We start from the raw sequence: 19,222 nt of genomic DNA, 5'->3' as shown, positions 1-19,222 counted from the left end.
TGACCTTCTAGCCCTAAAACTTGTGTCTGGGAGATACGGCTCTCCCTGTGCCCCATCGCAGGAGCTGTGATTGGCTGGGAAGTGCTTTCTCTTGTCCCCTAAACTGTATGCTTGAGGTAGTGCTTTTATCTCCATGTTTAGAGTGCCCGGCTGTCATGGGAAAGGGAGCTCTAGGAATCTGTGTTTAATAAAGCAGTGATGAAAGCCAGCGGGAGCTATGCCCGTTTCCCTGAAGGCAGAGTTTGGCCCACAGCTAAAATGTATTGATATATTTTCCTTTGCATGAAAATGAATGGCATCTGGCTAGTGACATAGCTGGTACACACACTACTGTAGATCCCACATGTTAGGACAAGGGCAGAAAATTCACATTTACAGTCCTTGGGCTAAGCTGTGCAGGTGCATCTGGCCTTTGGAGGTCCTGTTTGCATAGATCAGGCTGATGAGAGAAGAAAATCTGGGATCCTGATCTGGTAACTCTCCAGCTGTGGGATCCAAGTGGCTTTCTGAATGCAAGGCAGCCTGCCAGAAAGCAGCAGAATAAAGAAATGGGGTGGGATGGAAGCTGGTGCCTCCTGGGAACGCCTTGCACTGTTCTTACCCCACTGCCTTCACTGTCACTAACTCTTTTCTGCAGCTTGTGTTCGGAGACAGAGGAACCCACCCCAGCATTGGCAGTGTTAATTGCAGTGTGGAATCCACGCAGCATCTTGGTGACAGGTGCCTTGAGTCCCCAGCTCCCCCACAATCAGTTCAGATCCTGCAGTCTCCTCCTCCCTGCTACCCCCACCCCCTGCCATGTATCTTAGGAATAATACAGTCATCCTTTTCCTTTCAGAGGAGGCTGCTGAGAGTTCTGTGCTAACGCTGGACCTTCCAAAGAAGAACGTTTTGTCTTCTTCCTTTGTGCGGGAGGAACAAAGAAGAAAAGAACAAATGGACTCGCAATAACCCCCAAGAGCACAGGCACGTTTTCAGATCAGAGTCCTGCTGCCCTTTTGACACCTGCTTCAGGTGAGTTGTTTTGCCAGTGAAAGCTGTGATTTCCCAATGTGCCAGGGGAAAGCTGCAGGGGTCTGGTGGACACCGTGGGGATGCAGTAATAGAAGGCGAGGGTTTTCCTAGGCCTGTGTGTGAATGAACTTCTCTCTGTGTTCTTTGTAAAGGGGAGCTAACCTGAAGAGAGTGCCTGGGAAAGCACTCTGCCCTGCCTCTGGAGTGGAGGGCTTATGTTACTGGGCTGTATTTTGTGGAGGTAGAGACTAGGGTGAAGCAGATTCCATTAGGGGGCATCAGTCTGAGGTGAGAGATTATTTTCTTTGTAGATGCCTGCCTTCTGGGAACTGTACTCAGACCCTAGATCAGAGCGAACCAATGTTCAATCATTACAAAGTGGTCTAGATTGGAGCCTAGCTCCCTGATCTATCTGGTTCCCTGTGGGTTCTCTTCCCAGCTTTGCCACTGCCTCACTGAGTGACCTTGGGCAGGTCTCTTACCCTTTCTGTGCCCCAGCTTCCCTGCTTGTGGGGTAACCACTGCTACCCACGCCGTACGTGTCGGGGAAGGTCTAGGTGGGGATTGTTGTACAGTACTCTCTTCGAGGCAAACAGAAGAGGCGATATCGTTTGGTGTGGAGAAGAAAGAGTAAACAAGGGAAAGGAGGCATTTCCTAGACCTTTGCAGACAGGACACCCTTGCTGAGTAGGTTCATGCCCAGCTCAGAGCCAGCCGAGCTCCCCCATCATTGTACTGCGGAAAGGAGCTGCTCCAAACATCACACAGCAGAGACATGGCTCTTCCCAGTGAGCCTCAAACCTGGCCCCACAGAGCCACCTCAGGGCAAGTGTGGATAGGCAGTGGCTCAGACACAGCCCAGCAGATCCCCTCAGCCTCTTTCCTGAGACTCCCAAGACGGGCAAGTTAGTGCCAAAGTGCAGGAATCATTTGCTGTTCACACCAGTTCCCAGGCAACTGACCAGAGCTCCAAGGGTAACTATCTAGCTAGGGCAGTAGCCCTGTCTGCCTGGCCTCTCCTTGTGGGGACAGAACACTGCTTCCCTTCTGCCTTTGCCCCTTCTTTCCTTCTGCCCTCTCGCTGCGGCGCTGGAGACCTCCCCTCCCTTCTGCTGTCTGCCCGGGCCTGGCGCTGGAGAACTCCCTTCCCTTCTGCCCTCTTCCCACAGTGCTGGAGAACTCCCATCCCCTCTGCCTTTTGCCCCCAGCACTGGAGAACTCTCCTCCCTCTGCCCGCGGTGCTGGAGATCTCCCATGTCCCCAGAGGAGTTAACTTCTGTCCCCAGGGAAGCAGCCAACACACATTCTCTCTGTAACCCCCTGCTCCATGCAGGGGAGTACCTCTCTTTCCCCTTGTCAGTCAGTATCTGCCTATTGTATGCTGACCCCACTAGTCTCCTGGGGTCCCATACTCCCCCTCTCGCACTCCTTTAGGGTGCCTCATTGCTGCTGCCTGGGAGGTGTTTCATGGCTGCCCCTACAGAATACGCTGGTTCTGTGTGGGACACAATAGCAGCGTTTTCTGGAGATGGGAGAAGTGGTCTTAAATGTGCTGATTATTCCCAAGGTCTCTGGCTACTTCCTAGCTCCAAAGAAAGCTGAGGCAGTGGGAGTGGAGAGGAGTGGAGTTTGGGAAGGGCTGTATGTTGCTGAGGTGGGCTCAGTGGACTCACTTGGCTCTGGGACCTGTTCCCAGGGCTGAGCTCTTTGGTGGCAAATGAGGCAGGGTGGTGCAAAGGGGGGTTCCTTCCAGCAGGCATAAGAACACAGGTATCCCTGCTAGCTTCACACACATTAGATTAAAGGATTGCTGCTTCAGGATGTGAGCCATTTCTTTCATTGAATCCCACCCACTCTGATTATCTTGAATGAGCTTTTGCAATGGGCGTTTCAAATTGGGCTGGCTTTGGCAAGTGTTGGGAAGAGGCTGTATGGTCTGCTAATTTGAGTAATGCCCTGTCTACACTCAGGATTCTTCCCCTGTTGCTCTAGTTCAGGTGCACCCCTACTGGTGCGAGTAATAATGGGAGGATGAGGGTACATGAGCCACCAGGCTTTTAACCATTGTATAAACCTGCTCAGAGCAATGAGAGGTGGTCCGCTTTGCCCTAGTACTCCTACCCCAGTGCTCAAGCATTGGTGGGAGAATTTGACAAACTCCAGAGTGCCTACACTACCCAAAGTACTGGAAAGCCAGGATTCCTGGGTTCTGATTCTGGAATTACTGTCGACTCCTTGGGTGACCTTGCTTGAGACACTTCCTCTCTTAGTGCCTCCTTTTTCCCCCTGTACAATGGAAACAATGATACTCACCAGCTCTTGGAAAGTGGTTTGAGATGTAAATGCGAAGTGTTGTCAGCTCTGTATCATAATCATTCATGGTTTCTTACAATGAGTGCAACAAGCCCTTCTCATTTATTCCAGGGTGTCGATGAGGGGAAAGTCTCTGGGCTTCCCTCTGGCCTACAATATGCCAAAAGATGCAATACAAGCACTTACTTCAATATGTAACATGTAGGGCAAAGCACTCAGCAATCCCTTCTCATCTTGTGTGCATGCCTTGCCAGAACGATCAGCTGGGCCAGTTGTGTGTCTGTCCTTTGCTTCCATTTGGACAAGGCCATGGAAAGGGAGTTATTGGCTGAGGCTCCAAAGGCTTTTATTGATTGATTGAATTGCTGCCCCCTTTTGCTCATGTTGCTTGGTAGCTGATCTCCTCTTTGCCTGGGATGTCTGGGTTTGTCCTTGTGCCACAGCCTTGCTTGGAGCTTGACACGTAATGTATTGCTGCCGTGGTTGGTATTGGTGATTGTGCAGCACAAAGCCTCCTCCAGCAAGTGCCTCATTGGTGAGTTACACACATGACCAAAAGGAGTATGGCATTCACTGAGTCACCCCAATGAGAACATTGGGGGAGAAACTGATCCCTCACATTCAAATTTAATCTCTCATGGGGCCTTAAAAGGGGGAAAAGCCCCACTGGGATTGTGGTGCTCTCCTAAGGGCACCCAGAACCGTAAACTACTGTATTACCTCTCTGCATCAGCAAGAAAGCTTTGCTGGAGCTTACTGTGTGTCCGCTCGCTGCCACACCCATCCGTCTGCATCACCAGCAAACTCCTTGAGACTCTGCGAATCTAAACCTTCCCTTACAAGTAACATTCAGTGCCTCAGGATGTCTCTCTCTGCAGTGTCCAGTCTCTCTCACTGGACACTCACAGAAATTACCAAGGGGAACTGCCTCCAAAGAGCCAGTGCGGACTCCAGCCTGTTAGCTTAGCTGAGGACATACACTTCACTTTGAAATACAGCACTGAGATGGTTTATAGTCAAACTAAGAATAGGTTTATTAATAAAGAGCATGGATTTAAGTGACATTAAGATAGAGTAATAGAGACAAAAATGGTTCCAGATAAAACAGAAGTACAAACACGCTTTGTAGAGTCTAAAATTTAAGATTACAATCCCGGTCGCAGGCAGTTTCGCACCTATAGTCAGTTCTCAGCGTCTTCAATCCACATGGCTGAAGGATCTGTCTTTCATGGATTCCAAGAGCACTGGCCTCTTTTGTCCCTTAGGTGATGGATAACTAAGGGGTTCTCTCCCCTTTTTATAGTCCAGTAAACCTTTCAAATGGATTCTTTTGAAGTGTATCTCTACATAAGGATTTTTTCCCCTGCTGCATGTGCTCCAGGAAGCCGACACCAAGCTGTCTTCCTCATCCTCTAGACAATCTGCTTTTTCAGTTGGTTTAAATGTGTGGGTGTAAATATACTTTCATTTTCCTTGGGATCACCTTGCTTAATTTAGAACAGAGACAGAGGCAAACAGACAAAAAAATATTCCTTTTGTCTAGGACAGTCTTATTCATCGGCTCTACTTGGATTGTTCTTTGTCTAAACACATTTTAGTAACTTATTTTCCTCAGGCATAAATAATTCTAAATATACAACCTGTACATACATCATGGAATAATATTCATGACCAGTATGTTCCCAGTTTTTGTATGATACCTTGCAAGATACTATTTGGATAAATATTGTGATACACACAATGTGTTACATGTAGTGAGTTTGTCAGGCCTGGCAACAGTTATAGTTACAGGCAGTGAACCCTTTGTCAGAGGGCAGTGAGACCTCCTGTTGTGTTAGTTGTTCTAGGATTTTGCTCACCAGTGAGCAACCTCTCTTTTTAAGGTGATGTAGCATGGGCCACTGGGGATTTGCTTTGCTGGCTGCCTCATTGCCCCTAGGACAGCTGTGGAGTAGCCAGGTTGAGGCACTCCCTCTTCAGTCTCAGGACAACAAATGGAGTTGTGTTGTGTGCACACAGCAACTGTTTTTCTCTGCCTGCCCATTACTGTGGTGCTGCATAAAATTAAAGAGCAAGAGAGAAAAGGAGCCTGGACCACAACACAGCCAATTGCCATTGTATTTGTGCACCTGAACCTACCACCCTGCTACCTGTGTATGTATCAGAGCATGCTGGGAGAATCTGGACAGCTATCCCATACTGCCTGTGCGAGTGACTGCAGACCAAGCATTCAAGCTGGGAACACAAAGTGCAGAGGCAGCGTAAACAGGAAAGATAATGAAAATAGTTCTCTGAATGTCACCAAAATTCTCACAAAGTTTGGTTTGAAAATTGGGCCAAGGTTTGAGGGCTGGGGAAGGGTAGGGTGACCTATTTCCCTATGCTGAATACAGGACACCTGGTAAAATTACTTGTATTCAAGCGAGTTCAACGGCAATCAGGCATACAAATGTTCAAATTAACATCAAGGTGACTGAGCCCCTGTTAAAAGAAATACTGCTAGTTGGATTTTTTTTCTTCATTTACCTTCATATGTTTAAGACTTTAGCGTTCACACAGGGAGGGGTGACACCCACAGGGAGAGGTGTGACGTGTGCGCGCGCACACACACACACACAGGAAGAGGGGTGAGGCACGTGCAAGCATGCGCACACACAGACACACACACACACACCCCTCTCACACTGACCTGACCCTCCCTGCCTTGTGCTCTGCACCCTTCATACCTGACTGGGCCCCCAGGACAGACCTGCCTCTCCTGGAACCTGGCACCATGTCTTCCTGAGGCAACAAGTGGGGGGGCACACAGGGTCACATGCCCCCTTTCCCCATATTTGTGCCAGGGTTCACACCAGAATGTGGCCAGCCGCTGCCTTTTGGCACTGTGCGGGAGGGAAGGGATGGGAGCTGTTTCCAGTAGGGGAGAGGGAAGGGAAGACCTGGCCTGTATCTTTGCAGAGCTCATCTCTCCCCCACCACTCCTGTGTGGCTGGAAGCTGCTTGTCCCTTCCTGCCCACACAGTGTCAAAAGGTTGCTAACACCTCCAGGCTACTGTTAGCCACCAACATAACCCAGCTGCCTCTGGCTACAGCCCAGGTAGGAAGGGGTTAAGCCCTAAGGATGCATTGTGCACCAGGGCCCAGGGAACCTGACTGCAAGGGCTTCAGCAAACTGGCCAGAGAGGGGGCTCAGCAGGTGAGGGTGCCTAGGGGCCGGAGCAGCCCCATGCTCCCTGGAGCAGGACCAGGGGTGGGGAGGGAGGGAAGAGGGTGCTAAGCCCCTGCCCTGGAGGTTGCTGTGGAGCCTGCGGGTTTGGGGCGTGAACAGGCTGGAAATCACTTACCCCCACCCTCTGCCACTCCAGAGCTTAGCTGAGGGGTAGAGAGGTTTCCCCATGTCAGCGCTGTGTGGGGCTTTGGCACATGCAGACCTTGGCTCTTCCTGGCCAGCACCTTGACCTGGAGAGTCTTGGGCTTTCCTGGGGCACCAGCCCAGCCAGATGCAGTGGGGGAAGGAAGGAGCCTACAGACCAGGCTGTTGGTGAGCTGAGCGCTCTGACCAGGGGCTGGGTCTCTTCACAGAACTGGGAGTGGGATGTGTCCCGCCGGGGCGGGAGATATGGAGGGGCAGGGGAGCTGGGGGAAAGGGGTGAAGGGGCAAAGCAGGGTGAGGATAGTGAGAGGGGAAGCATGTAAAGGGCTGATGGGTGAGCAGCAGAGGTGACACGTAACCAGCCACCGCCTGGCACCTGCCTGCACTCACCAACCACTGCAGCTCTCCGAGCACAGCCAGTGCCGGCTGGAAATGGGATGGGGGATGTGCTGACCGAGAGCCAGCACACAGCGGGGGCTGCACTGATGGACCAGCAGGGGGAGCGGCTGGCCCTGTGCACTGCATCTTTGCCCTGCCACCAGCCTAGCATACCCACCCCCATCATCGGCCACCAGACCCCCCTACTCACCGCTGGTGGGAGGGCAGCTGGCAAGCAGGGCTCTGGCCAGAAGCAGGACCTTCAGTACTGGTGGTGGAGACAAAGTACGGGACAATTTGCTTGTTTTTAAGAAAAAGTCAGGACACCTGCAGGAGGGTTTAAAAACGGGACTGTCCCTTTTAAAACTGGACATCTGGTCATCTAGGGAAGGGGCATCATCTTTTAGCCAAACTGGTTCATCCGTCAATCTAAACTCTGCTTCTTTCTCACCTTCTCCATCAACCCCCCTCTCCTGGTGGCCTGGTCCCCACAACCATCTTCTCCAGGCAGAGAGCAGGAATCCTCACTGCATAATTATAGCTAGAATCTGGACAGTGAGTTGGATTTGGGCAGCAGTGCAAAAAACAGATTGCACAAGGTTTGGCTAAAATCTCTCTTCTTCCAACCATGCTGAGCTCTCCTCAGAATCCATCTTTCTTTCTGTGTATCATGACAGTGCAGAGAGTCCCCAGCGAGGATCACGATTCCATTGTGCTGAGCACGGTACCAACACAGGGGAAGAGACAGTCTCCACCCTGAAGAGATAGTTAAAGGAAGCTCTGTTAATCCCATTTTACAGATCAGAGACTAAGGCACAGGTGATTTTCATTATGGCTGGTGATTTGCTCAAGGCAGTGTAGGAAGCCTCTAGCAAAGCTGCAAATTGAATCCAATTCTCCTAACTTTGTATCCAGTGCCTTATCCTCAAAAGCACCCTGGTTTCTCCAGCAGTGACCCTCCCACCTTGCACTGCATCAGCAATACCAGCTCTGCCAAGGCGTTTTAAAATGGAATGTCAAATTCTGAGTTTGGATTGTACAAACCCTGCTGACCATCTCCCACAAGGAGCAGAGTGCACAGGGCCCCTAACAACGCTCTACCCCAGCCAGTGGAGAAACTTGCTTGGTCCTTTTTTAAAGAATCAGGTCCCTGTAAACTCACCTGTGAAGATCCAGTTCCTGAGGTTAACACCAACTGCCCCAAAAGCGGCAGGATCTTACAAGGGGCTGCCCAGAGATTTTGTTTATCTTTTACCATAGAGCTCATAGAATGCACAAGACTCTGTGCTGGCTTCACTCAGAGATGTCCTTAGTCAGTCGTGTGTTGTAGCTGGAGTCTTTCTGAGATGATGGGAAATAGGCCAGTTCAGTGAAATGAAACCCCGGTTTATGAAATGGGTTATGTAACAGGCCTGTCCCCTTGCATCATCTGTAAAGCACTTGTCCCTTCAGATCCTTCCAGGCCTTTGAGTGTGTTCATGCCTCTCATGGTATTTATAGTGTTATCCTTGGATTGTGGCTCAGCTCCCAACCCTGGTCTCAGGAGACCCAGGCCACCCCAAAGCCTGCTCATTGCAACCAGAATTTTGGGTGAGAGAGGAATTGCTGGCCCCTCACGTAACGGCAGGTATGTTGGAGTCTTGCAAGGCATTTTAGTGTTTGCAAACGGATTTATTTCCGAGTCTTCACTGACTCCTCGGGGAGTTTCTTGTGCTAGGGAGCCCTGCGCTGTTGTAGCTCCAGAACAGGCTCCTCTCCAGTGGGGCTGGCAGAACCCGGCACTATCTGAGGGGGTGTGAAACTTCTGAGATTTCCTTGCTGTATAGACAATTGGAAGTTGTGCCTCAAAGTCATTATTGCTCTGTTTTTTTCAAAAAGATCTACCCTCTGAATGAGTCTGGGGAAGTTCTGGGGCCTGTGTTACATGTGAGCTTGGCAGAGTTCCAGTTGTTTCTGAGTTTGACAATTAATATGGATTGTGTTTTTTTTTTTTAAATTTAACTATTTTTATTTGTACAGTGGCTGGAAATTAAGGAGGTGGGGTTGGGCTTTGGGCAGTGCCGACAGCAGGGTTGCAGGGGGTTCCCAGTACTAAGAGCAGGACTGCAGGGGATTCCTTGGTAGGGCAGGGCCCAAGACACCTGGGCACAAGGTGCAGAGGAGACTGCAGAGCAGAGCCCCCAGCCAGGGGCGTGTCCACAGGGGAGGCCATCCTACTGCTGAACAGCTCCTGCCTGGGAAGGGCTTCCACGCCTCTGGCTGGTGAGTGAGCAGGGCCATGATAGCAGAGTTGCAAAGGGCTACATGCACAGCCACTGGGCCAGCGACACTGGATCCCTGCAGTCACAAGGGTGTAGGGAAGGCTTTAGTCCTGGTAGGACATAGCAAAGACCCTGCAGTTGTGGGCACGAGGAGGAGTCCCTGCTGTGGGGGAGGCCACTTGGCGCTGAATGGCTGCTGCCTGGGACAGAGCCATTCAGCAGTGGGCCAGATTCTCTGCTTCTCCCAGTGCTGGCCCAGAGTCTCTGCTCGGCTGGGCCAGGACTGCACGCGTCCCTGCATCGTGTGCCTGTGGGAATTGGGTGTCACTGGCCCTGCAGCAGCAAAGGCAGCCCTCTGCATCTCTGCTGTCAGAGCAAGGGAACGGGTCTGACAATGGGGCTGCGGCTGGGGACACGGGATCCCTGCAGACCCAGGGCGTGGGGGGAGGCTGCACTCCTGTTGACTGTTACTGCACAGTATATTTTTCATCAATTTCAGTGTGTCAGCAGAAATAGATGTTTTCTGACATCTGTCAATTAAAATCTAATCCTGCCAAGCCTGTTTATCCGGGGGCGCAGACTAGATCACCACAGTGGTCTCTTCTGGCCTTGGAAATTAGGATTCTGTGCTGCTTCCTGGACCAAGAGCAATAAACCAAAACCCAGCAGTGCTTAGAACTCATGCTCCAAACTGAGAACTTGCACTCCAGTGGCCTCCCCCTGGCTTTGCTTACAAAAATGGTCTCTCAGTTCCAAAATCACTGAGTTTGGGAGTATTGCCATTATGTGGGAGCAGATTACCAGAAATAGCAGAGCCCAGTGCAGTATGCATAGACAGGGGAGAGCTTGTGCATTTACCTACCCAACGGGGGCATCATATAAGCTCTCAAGACTATTTCATTGCATTTTTAAGGGGTATGACTGCAGCCCACCTCAAGTGAACCAGCTTTTGCAAGGGGTTCCACATTTTAACAGAATCAAGTTCTGTTCCACGGGCTGCAAAGGCAGGCAGTTTTCTACAGGTGAGAGAGAGAGGCTGCTTCCTCAAATACTCTGTAGACCAAGGAAAAGTATGGAGCTGGGAAATCAGGAGGCTGTGTGTTCAGGCCTCACCTCTACTGATTGCTCTTTGTGTTTCCACGCTCTTATTATTGACCAGAACTTCGTACCCTGGAGTAGAGTCCTCAAAGAGCTAGGTGGCCTAGTGCTTAGTGCACCCAGTTTTTTGTCTCCCAGACAAAAGGGGGCAGAAACATCTGGTTCCCGCCCCTAGGCCGGAGGAATCACAGCCTCTGTCTGTTTTGGGGCCTTGGTCTCAAACAGCTGTGTTAGGAGGACCCGGAGCCTCTCTCTTCACCGGGATCTCCGGCCAGGCCCTACTGGGGAGCTGTACCAGCAAAGTCCTCTACAACAAAACTCCTAGTCTGCTACCCTGGGTCACTTCCTACTTCTACTCGCCTTCAGTTTGGGGTGCAGTCCCCTGCAGTCCAAATAATCAGGAACTTCAGAGTTCAAAACTGAACCAGGTTCTCCAAAGGGTGTTGCAGAAGGCACTGCCAGGGGACTTCCCCAGTACTGGGGGCTCATCTCGGGCTCAATTTTCCATCTGGCTTTGTTCTAGGAGAGGGCTTATCTTTCCTCCAGCCCATTTACCTCCCCCTTAACCTGGGCTTCTGGGGTCTTTAACTTGCTCCTCCAGCCAGAGTGTACTCTGCAGGCCTGGGAAGAGAAGGTTTGGCCCAGTATTGTCCTTGCACCCTTTTAGGCCCAGTGCAGGGTTTATGTACCCCTTCTCATACCTAACCTTCCCTACTTTACAGATAGGTTCACACAGTTAACTGGACATTGTTACTGAAACATGCCTGGGAACAGAACCTAGGTCTCCAGCAAGATCAGGCTAAGTTTAAGCTACTTGGCTGTACTGCCTTTCCCATTGGGTATGCCACATGTATGTCTAGTTAGTCTGGCTCTAACCACTGCACCATATTCTGCTCTCAGCCCCAGAGATAGAACCCAGGAGCACTGCTCTCCAGTATTTTACTTCTGACTAGCAAATAGCTGTTTCACCCACGGTCAGAATCATAGACCGTTAGGGTTAGAAGAGACCTCAGGAGGTCATCTAGTCCAATCCCCTGCTCAAAGCATGACCAACACCAACTAAATCATCCCAGCCAGGGTTATGTCAAGCCGGGCCTTAAAAACCTCTAAGGAGCCGTGGCAGTGCTTTAACATAGGCTGTGTACAGGCCGGTACCAGTGGCCACTTCTTACCAGTGCACCATACTAGCCCACTTCCATCTCTAGTTCCAGTGAATTCTTGTGTACTTTATCTAATCCAGTTTCATGTGAGGTGGGACTCTTCTCATTGCCTTTTTGGATACTATTCAGCAGTATAATAGGTCTCTTCATTCACCCCAAATTTTCCTTAGCTCAGTTTCACCCCATAGCTACAGACTGGTCAGCCTCACCTTAGTCCCTGGAAAAATCATGGAGCAGGTCCTCAAGGAATCCATTTTGAAGCACTTGGAGGAGAGGAAGGTGCTCAGGACCAGTCAACATGGATTCATCAAGGGCAAGTCATGCCTGACCAACCTGATTGCCTTCTATGATGAGATAACTGGCTCTGTGGATGTAGGGAAAGCAGTGGATGTGATATACCTTGATTTAGCAAAGCTTTTGACACGTTCTCCCACGGTATTCTTGCCAGCAAGTTAAAGTAGTATGGATTGGATGAATGGACTATAAGGGGATAGAAAGCTGGCTAGATTGTCGGGCTCAACAGGTAGTGATGAACGGCTCGATGTCTAGTTGGCAGCTGGTATCAAGCAGCATGCCCCAGGGATTGGTTCTGGGGCCAGTTATGTTCAACATCTTCATTGATGATCTGGATAATGGGAGGATTACACCCTCAGCAATGTCGCAGATGACACTAAACTGGGTGGAGAGGTAGATACACTGGAGGGTAGCGATAGGGTCCAGAGTGACCTAGACAAATTGGAGGATTAGGCCAAAAGAAATCTGATGAGGTTCAACAAGGACAAGTGCAAAGTCCTGCACTTAGGACGGAAGAATCCCATGCACTACTACAGGTTACAGTGGACGAGAAGCTGGATACGAGTCAACAGCGTGCCCTTGTTGCCAAGAAGGCTAATAGCATTTTGGGCTGTATAAGTAGAAGCATTGCCAGCAGATCGAGGGACGTGATCATTTCCCTCTATTCGACATTGGTGAGGCCTCATCTGGAGTACTGTGTTCTGTTTTGGGCCCCACACTACAAGAAGGATGTGGAAAAACTGGAAAGAGTCCAGCAGAGGGCAACACAAATAATTAGCGGGCTGGAGCACATGACTTATGAGGAGAGGCTGAGGGAACTGGGATTATTTAGTCTGCAGAAGAGAAGAATGAGGGGGGATTTGATAGCTGCTTTCAACTACCTGAAAGGGGGTTCCAAAGAGGATGGATCTAGACTGTTCAGTGATAGCAGATGACGGAACGAGGAGTAATGGTCTCTAGTTAGAGGTTAAGGTTGGACATTAGGAAAAACTTTTCACTAGGAGAGTGGTGAAGCACTGGAATGGGTTACCTAGGGAGGTGGGGGAATCTCTTTCCTTAGAGGTTTTTAAGGTCAGGCTTGACAAAGCCCTGGCTGGGATGATTTAGTTGGGGATTGGTCCTGCTTTGAGCAGGGGGTTGGACTAGATGACCTCCTGAGGTCCCTTCCAACCCTGATCTTCTATGATTCTAGATGACCTCCTGAGGTCTCTTCCTAATCTTCTATGATAACTCTTAGCTGTAGTCCGCTAGCATTACTCTAAACCAGCCAATCTCAAATCTGATCCACTGCCCTTTTCCTGGTGGACCCCAGAATGCAGCATTTGAGGAAGCACATCCCGGGAGGATGGAACATTTAGGAGAGGAGGGAGTCTACCTAACAAAAGAGCTGGAAAACCACTGCTGGAAACACCTTGTGAGGGATAAACCTCAGCTAGCTCAGAAATTCAGTTTGGAGATTAATCCAAACCTCTTTGTTCTGCAGAATCATACTAGAAATTTCTTAACATAATTTGTGGTTCTTCCTGCCTGGTCAGAAATACTGCAAGAACAGTCTGTCTCCCACTATCATTTTGTCATTTTTGGTTCTGGTTCCAGTCACAGCCTGGCACTCAGAGGAAAACAAAAATGTAAAATTGAGGGAAATAAACAGAATGTTCAATTATTGTCAAATATCAACGAAGTTCTATAGCAGTAGAGCTGGGCAAATAAGTGATTTCTTGGGGTTAGTGGCCAAAACCAAAACAATTTCATTTCAGGTCCAATGAAAGGAAATGTTTTATTTATTGGGTGTTGGTTTTGTTTTGTTAAATCTAGCTATATTTCTAAACAGAACATCATTTTAGAAACAAAAAGCCTAGGGGGCCCAGAGGATGAAGGAGGAAATTTCATGAGCCCCCAGCTGGGATAGCAGCATGGTCTGTTCTCCCAGTACCCAATGCTGCCCCTCATACTTCCCCAAGGTGACCAGCCACATCTTATTGGCCAGGGGCTTCCCTTTCAGCTTCTGGGCGATGGTCTCTCCTGCTCAGAGCAGCCACATGGCTCCTGGAGCTGGCACCCAGCTCAGGACATCCTGGGGCCAGGCTTTCCCCTTGCTCCTGGTACTACAGCTCTGCTGTGAGCCCCTGATGTCCTGCCTGGAGTTTCCATAGCAGCTTGGGGCTGGGCTTTCCCCTTGCTCCTGGCCCCAGGCTGCAGCAGCTGCTCCCCTGTGAGGCCCTGGGGTCCTACCCAGGGAGGTTCTGGCCACCCAGTCTTTGTGGGGAAGTTTCACTCGCCTTTGGATACACACACACACACACACACACACACACACACACACACACACACACACACAAGTTCACCCGGCCTTGCTAAAAGTGGCATGTGGGGATGCAGAGGAGCCCAGATGGGGGAGGGAGCCTCTGGAGACCTGGCTGCCCTCCCCTTCCACCGGGTAGAGGGGACTTGGCTGTTGATGGCAGATCCTATGTGCATTGCTGCTGAGGGAAGAGTGACTCTGGCAGGCTCTGGAGCGCTGGGACCGGTATACAGTTTTGGGGCAATGCCCCTGCCCAGTATGGTTGAACCTGCCAGGAGCAAAAAGCCCCCACCCAAACAGATTCTGGGGAGCGTTAGAGCACGCAAGCTGTCCCACCATGACAAGGCAGGGATACCAGAGGACAGGGAGAAACCTAAAGAGGAAGCAAACATCCAGGAGGCAGAAGAAGATCTTGATATCAACACAGACACGCCAACTAAGGAAGAAATCATTCAAGTCATCCAATCCTTTAAAAATGGGAAGCACCTGGCAGGGATAACTTGAATGCGGAATTGTTCAAGCTAAATCCTGAGTTAACAGCATCTATCCTGGCCCCTCTATTGAGCCTGCCAGGTTCAATTCTGTTTCTATTGAGACAAAGCTCAGTCCTTGTCTCCATGGGTCCCACATTTCCTGGCAGATTTTGCTAGCCTCAGTGGATCACTGTGACCTTCCATGTAACTGAGCCATTTTCATCATAAGCCAGCAAGGGAGGGGAGGAGAAGCCACCCGCCCTCGCACAGTCTCTGTTGTCTCCCAGTCTCAGTGATTAATCGGGAGGGGCAAAGGGGGGAGCCCAGGCCCATCCTCTACTCCAGGCTCCAGCCCAGGGACCCTAATAGTATCAGCTATGGTAGCTGACCTTTTAGAAACATGACACATACAATTCCCTGAGCTACTTCTCCACAGTAACCCCCACTTCCTCAAGCTCCACATCACCCTTACCTCAGGGCCTCCTTCCTTCCTTCCTTCCTTGTGCCTGATATGGTGTGTACTGCTCAGGCTCTCCAACAGCACAACTTCCTCCCACAGCTCCTGACATCCACACCCCCTGACTAACTGGGAGGCTTTTAACTAGTGTCAGCCAGTCCCTGATTGGCTTCAGGTGTCCCAATCAACCTAGTGTTCGCCCTGCCTTCTAGAAAGTTCTTAATTGGCCTTAGGTGTCTTAATTGACCTGGAGCAGCTGCCATTTAACTTATCCTGGTACCAGGGATTTATTTAGCCTGGAGCTAATATATCTATCTCCCACTACTTTTCTATAGCCATCTGGCCTTGCCCTGTCACACTATTTACATCATTCTGGGAAAGGGAAAAAGCTGTGGACCAATGGGGTTATAGTGAATATACCAAAGAAAAGAATTCTCAGTGATTGTAATAACTGAAGTCAAAATTGAAGTCAAAACAGGAATACATCACGGGTGTGTCATGTCTGCAATCCTCTTCAACATTGCCATTGACAGGGTAATGCAGCATACAACAGAAGACATGCCAAGAGACATTAAATGGACACCCTTCTCATCCCTTGAAGACCTGGAATTTGCAGATGATCTCGCTCTCCTGTCACATACCCAACACCATATACAAGAAAAAACAACTCAACTCAACACATTCAGCCAGCAAATTGGGCTGAAAATCAACTGCAATAAGACCGATATCATGACCTTTAATATTGCCTCACCAGGATGGATAGAGGATTATCATAGAATTATAGAACTGGAAGGGACTTCAAGAGGTCATCTAGTCCAGTCCCCTGCACTCAAGGCAGGACTAAGTATTATCTAGACCATCACTGACAGGTGTTTGTCCAACCTGCTCTTAAAAATCCCCAAAGATGGAGATTCCACAACCTCCCTAGGCAATTTATTTCAGTTCTTAACCACCCTGACAGTTAGGAATAGTTTTTCCTAATGTCCAACCTAAACTGCCCTTGCTGCAGTTCAAACCCATTGCTTCTTGTCCTATCCTCAGAGGTTAAAGAGAATAATTTTTCTCCCTCCTCCTTGTAACAACCTTTTATGTACTTGAAAACTGTTATATCCCCTCTCAGTCTTCTCTTCTGCAGACTAAACAAACCCAATTTTTTCAGTCTTCCCTTATGGGTCATGTTTTCTAGACCTTTAATCATTTTTGTTGCTCTTTTCTGGACTCTCTCTAATTTGTCCACATCTTTTCTGAAATGTGGTTCCCAGAACGGAAACAATACTCCAGTTGAGGCCTAATCAGCGCGGAGTAGAGTGGAAGAATTACTTCTTGTGTCTTGCTTACAATACTCCTGCTAATACATCTCAGAATGATGTTTGCATTTTTTGCAACAGCATTAAACAGTTGACTCACTGGTACCAGATGACAGAACAAGGAGTAATGTTCTCAAGTTGCAGTGGGGGAGGTTTAGGTTGGATATTAGGAAAAATTTTCATTGGAGGGTGGTGAAGCACTGGAATGGGTTCCCTAGGGAGGTGGTGGAATCACTTTCCTTAGAGGTTTTTAAGGTCAGGATTGACAAAGCCCCAGCTAGGATGATTTAGTTGGGGATTGGTCCTGCTTTGAGCAAGGGGTTGGACTAGATGACCTCCTGAGGTCCTTTCCAACCCTCATATTGGCAAATTCCCCTGGCCGAGAATGCCAAGGAAAAGACTGCCTTCTCTACACCTGATGGCCTGTTCCAACACTGTCCTCCCATTCGGATTCCATGGGGCCCCTGCAACATTCCAACAACTTATGGACAAATTGCTGCGACCCCATGCCAAGTATGCCGCCTATCTAGATGACACAGTCATCCATAGCCCTGACTGGGAAATGCACCTCGGAAAAATAGAAGGGCTGCTCGATGCCCTGCGGAAGGCTGGCCTCACTGCCAACCCTCTCAAATGTGTGATAGGACTAGCTGAGGCCAGATACCTCGGGTCTGTAGTAGGGAGAGATTTGGTGAAACCCCAATGGAACAAAGTGGAGGCATAGAAGGTTGGCCTCGACCAGTCCGCAAAAAGCAGGTCAGAGCATTTCTAGGATATTCTAGTAGGATATTATCGGAGATTCATCCCTCATTTCGCCACAAGAGCAGGGCCATTGACGGATTTGATAAAGGCTCAAGGCCCTGAGATAGTAAAATGGACTGATGTGGCAGAAGGAGCATTTGCAGATTTAAGGACAGCCCTTTGCTGCCATCCAATACTCATAGCCCCAGACTTCGAGAAGGAATTCATCCTACAAACAGATGCCTCAGAGGTAGGGCTAGGAGCCATCCTTTCACAGATGGTAGGGGAGAAGGAACACCCGATCTTGTACCTCAGCCAGAAACTCCTCCCCAGGGAACAAAAGTACGCCGTCGTTGAAAAGGAATGTCTGGTGGTAAAATGGGCTATGGAGACTCTCTGCTACTACCTACTGGGGTGGTGGTTTATCCTCATAACAGACCATGCCCCACTCCAGTGGATGCACAGAAACAAGGAGAAGAACGCAAGAGTGACTAGGTAGTTCCTATCCCTGCAGCCCTTCCATTTCCGGGTACAGCACAGGGCCGGAAGCCAACATGGCAATGCTGATGGCCTATCATGACAGCACTGCCTCTCGTCCCAACTAGTCCAACCCCATGGTGTTGAGCGGGGGGTGGGGGGGAATATGTGATACAGCATGGCCACAGCGCAGCAGGAGAGTGTTAGAAGGGATCCTTATTCCCTGTAGAGGGAAGAAAGTTTGCTATAGATTAATTAAAGCACCTGAAGCCAATTATAGCACCTGAAGCCACCTGATTAACCCCCCCCTCCCCCCGCTTCAATCAGACAAGAAAAGGAGTTGAAGCAGAGTGGATTGATGTTGGAGTAGAGGGCAGTTTGGAGGAGTTGAAGCAGAGTGGATTGGTCTTGAAGCAGAGAGCAGTTTGGAGGGAAGCAGAGGAAAGTTTGGAGAAATGCTGCGGTGGGCTAAGAAGACCAAGACCCTAGGTAAAGGGACACCTGGTTTGTGCAGAGTGGAGGCAGGAAGCCCCACAAGCTGAATGGCAGGAGAGGGAAGTAGCCCAGGGGAAGGAACTGCTAGTTCAAGTGGTTTACCACTATCCCTAGGGCCCCTGGGCTGGGACCCGGAGTAGAGAGTGGACCTGGGTCCCTCCCTCTCCACTCCCCTCCTCTAGAACACTAGTGGGGCAGTTAATACCCCCAGTTTAGGGGCGAGAAACGGTGCCCTGAACCGTCCCCAAGAAGAGAAAGCGCAAGACCTATCAAAGTACTGCCGGCAATTTGCCACACCAGGTTGTCCTTATTTCCCTTTTTATAGATAGGCACTATATTTGCCTTTTTCCAGTGTTCTGGCATGTCTCCTATCTTCCATGACTTTTGAAAGATAATTGCTAATCACTCAGATATCTCCTCAGTCAGCTCCTTGAGTGTTCTAGGATGCATTTCATCAGGCCCTGGTGATTTGAAGATATCTAATTTGTCTAAGTAATTTTTGACTTGTTCTTTCCTTATTTTAGACTCTGATCCTACTTCATTTTCACTGGCATTCACTATGTTAGATGTCCAGTCGCCCCCAACCTTCTTGGTGAAATCTGAAACAAAGAAGTCATTAAGCACCTCTGCCGTTCCCACATTTTCTGTTTTTGTCTTTCCCCCCTCATTGAGTAACGGGCCTACACTGTCCTTGGTCTTCCTCTTGCTTTTAATGTATTTGTAGAATGTTTTCTTGTTTCCTTTTATGTCCTTAGCTAGTTTGATCTCGTTTTGTGCCTTGACTTTTCTAATTTTGTCTCTACATACTTGTATTATTTGTTTATATTCATCCTTTGTAATTTGACCAAGTTTCCACTTTTTATAGGTCTCTTTTTTGAGTTTTAGATCATTGAAGATCTCCTGGTTAAGCCAGGGTGGTCTCTTGTCATACTTTCTATCTTTCTTATGCAGTGGGATAGTTTCCTCTTATGCTCTTAATAATATCTCTTTGAAAAACTGCCTCCAGTGCTTCAATTGTTTTGCCCCTTAGACTTGCTTCCTATGGGATTTTACCTACCAACGCCCTGAGTTTGCTAAAG

At 49.4% G+C, this 19,222-nt stretch overlaps 1 protein-coding gene across 1 annotated transcript in view; it reads left to right on the top strand.

Moving 5' to 3' along the window:
• The first annotated feature begins 757 nt into the window (after positions 1–757).
• The window catches only part of LOC119848414 (excitatory amino acid transporter 1-like), a 116,910-nt gene continuing 98,445 nt past the window's right edge, over positions 758–19,222 (top strand). Inside the window, exon 1 of the mRNA XM_038384200.2 lies at positions 758–1,014. The gene's annotated coding sequence lies outside the window, so the exon portion shown is untranslated. The remainder of the gene's footprint in view (positions 1,015–19,222) is intronic.

This window comes from Dermochelys coriacea, chromosome 25 (assembly GCF_009764565.3).
Source record: "Dermochelys coriacea isolate rDerCor1 chromosome 25, rDerCor1.pri.v4, whole genome shotgun sequence".
NCBI lineage: Eukaryota > Metazoa > Chordata > Testudines > Dermochelyidae > Dermochelys > Dermochelys coriacea.
Note: the sequence above shows the minus strand (reverse complement) of the source record. Positions and strands in the feature narration are given on the sequence as shown.